This window comes from Leucopleurus acutus (genome assembly GCF_964270905.1).
Source record: "Leucopleurus acutus genome assembly, chromosome: 16".
NCBI lineage: Eukaryota > Metazoa > Chordata > Mammalia > Artiodactyla > Delphinidae > Leucopleurus > Leucopleurus acutus.
The window spans coordinates 77,054,525-77,062,500 of NC_139158.1; positions in this window are offsets into that span (position 1 = coordinate 77,054,525).

Consider the following 7,976-nt stretch of genomic DNA (forward strand, 5'->3'; position numbering starts at 1 on the left):
ACTGTACTGTTAACTTGGCGAAAGTAAGCTTCAGTCTCCAGCCCCCTGTGCAAGGGACTCCACTTCCTTAAATTAGTATAATCTGACTTTCCAGAATCGCAAGGTTGATCGAATACAGTAATTCCCCACACAGATCATTAGAGGTGTGCAGAAAATAAGCCTCTGAAAACTCCAGGTTGGATTTTTGTTCTGGGCTATCCACCAAAAGAGAAGACCAAAAAAGGCTAGAATTTGACTAATAGTACAACTCACAGATTGTATCAGTACAGCATTCCTTTTCCAGCCCATCTCCTAGCAATGCCTGAAACGACAAGGAAATAGCTTTTATGGCATTGTTCCACTAAGACCTGGAACAGGTTCCACTCAGATGAAACAGGGCACTGTTCTTATGGAACATAAGAGTTCTGTTCCCAGGCTTTCTGTCCTGCCAGCGCGTGCTAGCTTTAAATCTACAGTAGGGTAGTCAGTCGCAAATCAGGTTTTCCCCAACATTCCCAGAGGCCTTCAGCTGCTGTCTCAGGTATGTACCCGGGGTGACTCCAGCAAAAATCTGTATGCTTAGTGACTCAGAAACTAAATTATTAACTTGGTAAATACCTGCCACGCATGGGTAAAGGGAGCTTGAAGGAGAGGGCTTTAGAATGTGGGCCTCCAACAATGCCGTGATGATGACAGCATGGGAACAGCAGTCCTGGTCAGTGTTGCTTCCCGGGTGGATCAGTGACTAACGCCAGAATCATCTGGAATCAGAATCCCCAATCAGTCACTCTCAGGAGTAACAATCCACACCAGGTAACTTAACAAGAAGGTAGATTTCATTTGTTTGAATCTCTATCTGGTAAAGCAGAAAAATGTGGAGAAGGATTCTTGGTTTAAAAACATACATAAAGCAACTATACCCCCAATACATAAATAAATAAATAGATAGATAGATAAATAAATAAATAAATAAAATTAATAGACATTAAAAAAAGTAAAAACACCCATACAGACAACTTTTAACTAGTTGATGTTTAAATCGGGCACATGCATTTACACACACACACACACACACACACACACACACACACACACACACATCTGGTCTGCCAGAATGTGGAATTAACATTAGTGTAATGCAAAAAAAGAAAAAAAAAGGATAAAAAAGGACTTCCCTGGCGGTCCAGTGGTTAAGACTCTGCACTTCCACTGCAGGAGGCACAGGTTCAATCCCTGCTCGGGGAGCTAAGATCTCACATGCCACCTGGTGCAGCCCCGCCTTCCCACCCCCCCCCCCCAAAAAGGATAACAACGTAATGTACGCTTCTGACACACGCATATACAAAATGCCAGACAATACTTGAAAAATGATTCCAAACAAATCTCACCCCAAAATGGCCATCGTAAAAATTTTTCATTCCCTTGTGGAAGGCAACAGTCAAACCTTTGCAATAAAGTCTTCGCAATTCCGTTGCAGCCCATGAGGGTTTTTCTAGCGAGCTGGCGTCCATGTCCTCCCTCCACCACCACGGGGCCTTGACTGGTGCTCACAGGGCCCGTGCCCAGTGGGACTGGCATGGGCCTCCATCAGCCAAGCAGACAGCGGAGAGGGAGGAAATCAACAGTGAAGGGAGAGAGCCAGGGGAGGAGGCAGAGTGGCTGGGAAGCTGGCCAAATGGCAAAGGGCTGAATGGGCTACATCAACTCCTGACAGCTCCTCAAATATCCTCGCTGTCCTTTCCCGCTCACTGCGTGGGTACCAGGGGAACACAAAACCCCTTTGCCTGGACGTCGCCAAGAATTCATAAGCGTTCATTTTTAAAACAGCATGTTAAGCAGAGCGAAATGTTCATGATTTTGAGGGATGTGACAAACTGGATGCAGAAGGTGAGGTCACCTTGACATCCCTTAATCAAGTCGTGAAGTTCAAGTTCAGCCTGCCGATTGCTTATTGTGATCATGGTTAGAGTTTTTCCTCTTTTGTAGGGTTTGTGCCTGAATGTTGATGGCTTCTAGGATGGAGGAAAGATGACAAGACTGATAATGCTTGCTATCTGAGTACTTTCTTTGTCTTTCCTCTTTTAGCCTTGCGAAGATAAATAATGGTTAAGGATGGATAAAATATTTAACAGTGGCCATGCATAATTTATTCCTGAGTTGTTGCTCATTTCCAGTCCAATAGTTTGCTCTCAATTAGGACTTCTCAGAACCATGATGTCTCCTTGGCAAACTGACATCATGCTTATTTTTACTCTGTTCTTCCTAGGGCTAATTGTTTTTATAATTTGTTGTTGTTGTTGAAGTACTCATTCCTAGATGTTCTCTTCATCAAAAGCAAAAGTCAAAATTCGAGGCAAGGTTTTTTTAATATTCATTTCTGGTCCTTACAGTTAACTCAGAGCTTCAGAGACATAACCTGGGAAAGGGAAAAATATATTTGCATATATAACTACCTCTTACAAAAACTAGACTGGCTAAGGAAGCTGTGTGTCCAGTGAAGTAATAAATGATTTCAGAAGAAATTTTAGGGAAAAAAGTATATGAAAGAAAAGAGTCACCCCCTCAAAAAAGCACTGTTCAGAGATAACCACTCTTAAGTGTTTCAGTACATAGGCACAATGATATATATTACCTAATATGGATTTTGACAGAAACAGGATCTTACATACATCTAAATTATTCTGTAATTTGCTTTCTTCAGAGGGCAATATATTGTGAATGTCTTTGCTCTGTCAATACAGCTCTACACTTTTTATAATGGCTTCATTGTATTTCGTTGTATAGATGAACCCTCATTTAATAAAACCAATTCCCTTTCGTTTGCTGTTTCCATTTTTTTTCCCACAATTATAACAGTGCTGTGGTGAGCAGCTTTGTAAATACATATTTTTATTCTCTGTTCAGTTAATTCCTTAGGATAAATTCCTAGAAGAGAAATCATTAGGTCAACGCATGTGTTTTTTTGTTTGTTTTTTGTTTTGTTTTGGAGAAGGAGGGGGCATTGGTTCATGAATATATCCAGTTTCCTTCCGGAAAGGTTGTTCTAATTTAATTCCTCACCAGCGGTATGTGTGAGTCGTTTTCCCCTCCAAAACACCAGATTTATTATTTTTATGCTTTTCCTACTTAATAGGGGAAAAAAGCGTCTCTTTATTTTGCTTTACATACCTTTGATTATTGGTTTGAAGGGCTTTTTAAAAACTGTTTATTAGTATTTCTTCTTTTATTAGCTTCTCCGTTTGGGTCCTTTGCATAACATTTTAAAAATTGAGGTATCAGTCTTTTCTTAATATAGAAGTGCTTTGTAGATTAAGGAAGTCAACCTTTTGGTCATCATTTTTTCCTAATTAGTCATTTGCTCCTTACTGTGTGTATCATTGGCTTTTGTATTTATTCTGTAGGAATTTCTTATTGTCCATGGTAAAATTCTTTATTCTTTTCTCTAGTAGTTTCCCTCTCAAATTATATAAATGCTTACCCAGCTTTTATTCTAAGTTCCATACTTCTATGATTTTTTTTTACATCTAAATATTTAATCCATCTGATAATTCTTTGGCCATCTAATCTTTGGTTAAACTAAGAGATCTGAGATTTTTTTTTGTTTAAATTCTCCATTAATTGTTCTATCATAATGTATTGAATAAGACACTACTTTCTCATTGAACTGTAATTCCACCTTTATCATTTGCTAGTTTCTTACGTGTTCTTGGGTTTGTTTTGGCCAAATCACGATTTGTTAATCTACTTGTCTGCTTTGGAAGAATTTCATGCTGTTTTGATTACTGAAGCTTTAAAAGACATTTTAGTTTCTGTAGAGCAAGCCCTCTTATTCCTCCCCAATTGTTTATTTTTTACAAATTTAGTTATTCGAATGGTAAATAAATTCACATGGTTCAAACAACCAAAAAAAGTTTTTAAAAGTACATAGTGAAAACACTTTCACCTTTTTTGGTCCCCAGTTCACCCAACTGTCATTCCCTTCCCTTGGGTACCAATTATGCTCTGTTTCTTGCTTATCTCTCCATAGATTTTTTTTTCATAGATTTTTAATGTAAATCAGACAGTATGAAAATATACTATGTCCCCTCTTATTATTATATAAAAACAGCATATTCTACCCTTTGCTTTTCTCATTTAATATATCTTTGGTAATTCTTTCCTTATCACTAGATAAAATTCTTCCCCATTCATTTCTTTCCATTCCTTTTTCTAAATACAAACTTTTAATTTTGGAATTGTTTTAGATTTACAGGAAAGTTGCACAGATAGTACAGCATCACCCAGGTTCCTCTGATGCTAACATCTTATATAACCATGGTACCTTTGTCAAAACTAGAAATTAACATTGGTACATGTCTTTGTCTTCTCCAGCTGCATAACAAAACACCACAAACTAGGTGGTTTAAGCAACAGAAAGTTATTTTCTCAAAGTTTTGGAGGCTGGAAGTCCAAGACCAAGGTGCTGCTGCTGTTTCCCTGTGTTCTCACATGGCCTCTCCTCTGTGCAAGAGAGAGAGGGAGGGAAAAAGAGCTCTCTGGCATCTCTTCTTATAAGGACACTAAAGGCACGAATCTTATAGGATCAGGGCCACACCCTTATGACCTTATTTAACCTGTTATTTTCTTAGAGACCCCATCTCCAAATACAGGCACAGTAGGGGTTAGAGCTTCAACATATGAATTTGGGAAAGGGGGAAGAAACAACTATTCAGTCTATAACAGTACATTACTATTGACTGAACTTTAGACTTTATTTGGATTTCACCAGCTTTCCACTAATGTCTTCTTTCTGTTCCAGGATCTAGTCCAGGATACCACGTTGCATTTAATCCCCATTCACTTTTGCAGCTCCATTACATGCAACCAATTTAATACATTAAACAATCCCTTATTGCTGGACCTTTAGTTTGTATCAATTCTTTTGCCACTGCAGTTATGTGGTAATTAATAATTGTATTCATAAGTCATTTTGCACATGCTGAAATATAGTTGTAAGGTAAATACCTAGAAGAGGAATTACTGAGCAAAATGCACATGCATTTGTAATTTCAATAGAGTCTGCTGGTTTGTGTGTCAATTTGTATAATCCAGCCAACAAAGAGTGGGATTGCCCATAACCTTGCCAAACCTGTGAATTTTCACCACTCTGATGGTTGAAGAATGTATCTTATAATGAGGGAGGTCAAACATCTTTTCATATGATGATAATCTACTTGAATTAGCTTTTCTTTCAATTATTTTTGCATATACTTTGCTCATTTGATGTTTTCCTTATCATTTCCCAGAAGTCCTTTATAGTTGAAGATTACACCTTGACTCTGTATCAGCAAATATTTTTTTCCCCTCTTGTCATATTGTTTTTCCTAACAAGCAGCTTTATTGAGGTATAATTTATTGCAATACAATGTACTTTGAATGGACAGTTCAATGAATTTTGACAAATAGAATACATCCATATAACCACCACCACAATCAAGATATCAAACATTTCTTATATTATTTTGGAATATGCTTAGAGTAGTGTTTGCCGTGCAGAAACTTTTCATCCTTCTATAGTTGAAATTTTCTTCTATGGCTTCTGAATTTTGTATCAAAATAAGAAATGCTTTCACACTCTGAGGTTAAGTAATTATTCATTTTTGACTTCTAATATATTTGTGTCCATCAACTCAGGAATAAATAAACAAACTGTGGTACATCCATATAATGGACTATTTGGGGGCCACAAAAAGGAGTAAAGGTCTGATGTGTGCCACCACATGGATGGACCTTGAAGACTTCATGCTAAGTGAAAGAATTCAGATGCAAAAGGTCCCACAACATATGATTGCATTTATATGAAATGTCCAGAATAGATAAATTCATAAAGACAGAAATTAGATTAGTGGTTGCCTAGGCCGGAAGTAAATGGGAGGTTTGGGGAGCAATGGCTAAGTAGTGTAGGGTTTCTTTCTTTCTTAATTTTTTAGTGTTTCTTTTTTGGGTGATAAAAATGTTCTAAAATGGACTGTGGTGATGGATGCCCAACTCTGTGTATGTACTTTAGTCTATACCATTGACTGTATACTTTCAACAGGGGGACTGTATGGTATGTGAACTATATAGCTCAATAAAGTTGTTAAAAAATGATTCACAAACCCCATTCATTCAAAATATATGAACTGTGCCATGTGGACTTTGTGGCAGTTGGGGGGTCACAGCTGTGAACAAGAGGGTGCAGTTCCTGACCTCATGGAGCTAACATCTAGTGGACCTGCTGTCACACTGTATCCATGGAAAGAAGATACTTGAAAAAAGAAATTTCCGAGACCATCAGAAATTCTTCTGGCTTCTAATTCACATTTCTTGAAGAATAGTGGTTTCAAGTGACTGGACAGACCAGCTGAATCAGAATCTGCATTTTACCAAAATCCCCAGGTGACGCGTCATTCACCTGGTACATTCAAGTTTAGAAACCAGTGATCTAGAGGTGAATTTTCAACCAAAGCAGAAACCCTGTCTATACTGTCCCTGTCTAGGAGGAGACGGCCCGACTCTGCTTGAATTGCCCCCGAGGTGGAGCCTCACCCCTCGGAGACCCCATCTGTTTATTCACATACAACTCACCTTCGGAAACTTTCCCCTTCACTTTAAGGTGAAGTCCGCTTCCCTTTAGTCATACCTGTGTACTTGTTTTATTTTGTTGTGTTAACAAATTCCCCCAAACTCAGAGGCTTAAAACGACACACGTTTGTTATCTCAGTTTCTGTGGGTCAGGAGTCTCAGTACAGTTACCCGGCTCCATGGCTCAGGGTCTCTCTCACAAGGCTATAGTGAAGGTGCCGCTGGGGCTGTCTGAGGCTCGAGTCCACATCCAATGTCAAGCACATTCAGGTCGATTTTTGTTCCTGCATTTGTAGGTCTGAGGCCCTGGGCTCCTGGAGGCACGAGCTGTTCCCTGCTCCGCGGCCCCCAGAGGGGTGCACAACAGTGTGACTGCTTGCTTTCCTCCAGGCCAGCAGGGGTGCGCCTCCCTGACTCCTTCCAGCTCTGACCTCGAAAGCCTCTTTAAGGACTTGTCTGATTAGGTCGGACTCACCCAAGATAATCTCCCTTTTGATTAACTCCAAGTCAACTAATCAGTAACTTTATCATGGGAATGATAACCCATCATATCCTCTGGCTCCCCCCATACTTAGGGATTATGTGATGTACGCCAGTGGGCTGGAATCTCAGAATTCCACACAACTCCAGGGGACGCCATGCACGCCGTTGTCTATGTGAGTGGTGTTCTGCACAGCTAGGCAGATGGGGTTTCTCTGTTTTTTCGTGTCCCTGGCTCAGTTGTCATTCTCTCAGCAGCCCCACGGAATTCATCAACCCCTTCCTTGCGATCTTCCTTTAGATAATCCAAGCTTTCTCCTGGCAAAACAGCTCCTGATCCTTCAAACTGTCATTACATGTCATAAGGTCACATGAGCATCACATGAACAAAAAGTCAGTCATAAACTGACTTTATGTTCAGTTTGTCTCAACAGACATTTATCAAATGCATTCTTGGTGACCAAAACCTTGCCACCATCAGCTATATTATCTATCTGGCCATCCTCTTTGTCCTCCCTTGAAAACACTCTAGTTTGTCAATATTCCATTTATAATGTAGGATTTATTGAGCACTTACTGTATGCCAGCCAATGTTTAAAGAAGTTTTTTGTAGATTGTCTCATTGAATCTTTTCAGCAATGCTGTGAAGTTGTATCGCCATTTTACTGATGAGGAAACTCAGGCACAGAGAAGTTAAGTAATTCTGCCAAGGTCACACAGCTTTTAGGTGGAGGGAACCCAGACAGTTTGACTCTAGAGCCTGTGCTGTTAGTCACTGTGCATTGTTCCCTCCCAGAGGTACATTCTGTACCCAGCAGGAGCCCTCCAGGGGCCAGAAGACAGTCCACTTCTAGCTCTTTGTACTGCATTCTGTATTTTTTAGTTAATGCATCCTCATCCTCATTTGCTCTTTA